Here is a 3,539-nt window from a genome sequence, read left to right on the forward strand (position 1 = left end):
AGAATCTCCAGTGAGTACTATCCAATCTGTCTAGGCAGAGTTGATGAAATGAAATGCAGAAGGGTCACTTGTGATATAATAGTGAATTATTGTTATCAGGACTGATTGTGAGGGTTGGAAATGTAAAGGTAGACGTTTGGTAGCAAGGAAGGGAGTTATTAACTCCCCAGTTTAGGAGTGGAGGTGTCTGGGACCATCAACAGAGAAGAGCCGAGAGCGGGACCATACCCAGAGAGGCCCGAGATGGAGGCAGAGACGATGACGTGGAGTGATGAAGCTGATGGGGACTTTGGATCCAGAGAGGGAGAGGGACTGGGTCCTGAAGAATGGGAGGGGGGAGTGTAGGGGGAGGGTTTATAGGGTATACCTTTTGGTCGGTTGATGATGCATGGAGGGGATTGGAACCATGGCAATGAGACAATATACGATGGAATGAATGTAAAACTAAAGTTCTCTCATGTAAAATATCATATAATTCACAATAAAACATGAAAAAAAAAAAAAAGAAAAAAAAAATTCTGAAAGACAACTACCTGACCAACAACCTGGAAAAGATCCCCTGCCAAAGCCAGGTGATTTTTTATCATAGCTACTTTACAATATTTTTAATATAATAATGACATCATGTTGTTCAGTGCTGTCTAGTCTTTTCTTGACTCATAACAAACCTGCATAGGATTTCCAAGGAGCAACTGGTGGTTTGAGCCACTGACCTTATTGTGAGCAGTGTAATTCTTATCCTACAGTGCCACATCAAGACTGTCATCTTAGCTTTTATTGATTCCCCCAACTTACAGTGAATTCTTACTGGTTTTGACATGGCAAGTGATTTTCTATTGAGACAACATTTTTATATTTTATTGCAAGATTTAATATCACATTTAAACCTCTAAATCAAGTTTCCTTTACAACCATTCTGTCAGGGAAATGTGGGTAAAGGGAAACTCTTCAATACTGTCAGGTGGAGTAGAAATCCCAGTACCACAGTAGAATTCCATTGAAACTTGATGGAAGAGACGTCTCTTTACTTTTAGTTATAGGTGAGAGTTTTGGTTCTCCAAGTAGGCTGCATTGATGGCATATTGAAACTGGTTTTATTACTGCTTGGGCAGTGGTGAAAGTCCTAACTCTCCAATGTTATTTCCTTGACATCACCCCAGTAGGAAGGTGGGGAAGCATCTTGTACTTTCAGGTGGGGCTGGAATCCCAATCTCCCCTGTGTTCTTAACTGACACAATGGAGAAAATAATTTCTTGTGATGGGCCAATGGGGATGAAAACCTTGCCTCCCTATTTGGCCATGCATAACATCACCCTGGAAAAGATGGTGTGCCACCTCATTACCCATTTGATTTTAAGTGATGTGGGTTGGGACCAGGATTTTCTCTGTAGCATTTGGCTGGGGCAGAAGGTGTATTTTCTACAATTTTTCTATTTTGCCAATCTTCTTTTCTCTTTGAACTTTGGCTAGAGAGAATACATCTTTTTTGGAAATTTTCTGTGTCTGTTAGTGTTTCTTAAATGCCAACTTCATCGACTTTGAGATATAGGAAGCCACAAGAAAGCACAATGGAGTCACCATCATAGTAACTCCTCAGGTCACTAGATAGTCTGACTACTTCCATCCATCTTTCAAAGTTTTCTTATGTCTGCTTTTAAATTATTATGATTTTATACATTATGTTGTTTTATGCAGTTGTACTTAGCAGAAAGAATATGGAACAACATGCCTATTAAATTGTTCTGGAAGTACATTTGAATTTTTTAAAAAAGATGCAAGAAAAGTATTGCCCCACAATCTCTATTTTGACATTTGTATTTCCAATGGTTTTAATTCTATTTTACTGAAATGCTTTTATAATGGAAGTAGGATTTTGATAGTATGGTAAATTTTCAGGTATCTTAATATTACTCCTTTTTAAAAATGTCATAGGTTTGTACCATTTCATTTATATTTTTGTACCAATTTAATTTAAAATGTTGTTTAATTGCTTCATAAATAGTATAAATAGAGTAAGCTGCAGAGAATTTACAAATGTGTTTTAATAGAATATATTTTGTCTATTTTTGTGACTTATTTTTGATACTTTGGTGAAAAAATACACATATAATAAAAATGTTAAAAATGAAAAGTGTCTTAATTTCTTCACTTTTCCTCATTAGTCTTTTATACACACCCCATATCCTTTCATTAGGTGTTCTGGTGTGGCGTTGCAGTATTGCAAAGTCGAGTTGAACTTAAAGTTTAACAGTTCAAGCTCACCAGCCACTCTTGGGAAATTCTATACAGACAGACTTGCTATGAGTCAGAACTGACTTGACAGCACTTAACAACACAACAACAAATATCCTTTCATTCATCTATTGTTCACATTCAGAAATATTTGATACTTTAAAAAAATTATTGTGAATTATGTGTTAGTTTACATGGGTGAACATTACCTTTACATTCATCCTATTGTATTTTGTTTCATTGCGGTGATCACAATCCCCTGCAAGCATTATCAAACAACCAAAGGGTACACCACACATGCCTGTCCCCTGGCTGCCAGCACACAGCCCCTCTCCCTCCCTGAGTCCAGAGTCTCCAGCAGCTCCTTCTGTCCACAGCATCATCTCTGCCTCCATCCCTAGTGTCACGTCCTCTCCAGACAAGGTCTCACACTTCGCTTTTCTTCCTTGATGGTTTCAGGGATCTCTGTTCCTGGACTACAAAATCAGCCACTCCCCTCTTTTTGTTAACAAACATTTACATTTACCTTTCCAACACTCACTGTCAGACCTGATAGTAATCATTCCTTACTGAACCACAGGAATCCTTTCCCCCTCACCTTTTATCAACCCCATCCAGACAGGTTGGAAACAATTCAGTGGAGAGTCTACCTTTCCCTGTATCCTGTGGAGCTAGATTCCCTATTGAAAGCTTGTAAACCAGTCAATTCTTGCCTTTGTAGTCCCCCCATTTTGGGTAGCCAATGTCTAAGTTCCCCATCCCTGTCGACCCTGTGTACCAAGGGGATGGGAATGATCCTCAATGTACAGATTAGTACACTCCTTTGTCATACTACATCCACAAGCATAGGTCAAGTTCATCCATCTGTAGTGGGTTACTCTTTCTTTTTTTTTTTGTTCCTCTTCTTTATTCCTCTAGTCATGTTCTGATCATCTAGTCATTGATGCCAGATCAAATGGGTAATATCTGCAAGTGTGGGTGTTCTTGTGCATCTCCCTGCACCTCATATCAGCTGGATGCTTCACACTCTGTTCTAGTCCTCTGGGGCCATGTCCCTGCCCCTGGGTCTCATCATACTGCTGGTTAACCAGGTCTCAATCCAGGTTAACAGGAGTCTATTGAATGTGGTCAGACTTAGTTCACAACTTCATTGCTGTTTATACTTATTCTTAATTATAAACAATGGTCTAAACATTTTAAAAGTTTAATTTTCCTCATCTTTTATAATAAACATATGGCTTTGGCCAGGACAAGCTGGATTCTCACATTAATTATGTCTTAGATGTGTGGTACTGTAGGATAAACAC

The sequence above is a fragment of the Chrysochloris asiatica genome, unplaced genomic scaffold (genome assembly GCF_000296735.1).
Source record: "Chrysochloris asiatica unplaced genomic scaffold, ChrAsi1.0 scaffold00201, whole genome shotgun sequence".
Taxonomy (NCBI): Eukaryota; Metazoa; Chordata; class Mammalia; order Afrosoricida; family Chrysochloridae; genus Chrysochloris; species Chrysochloris asiatica.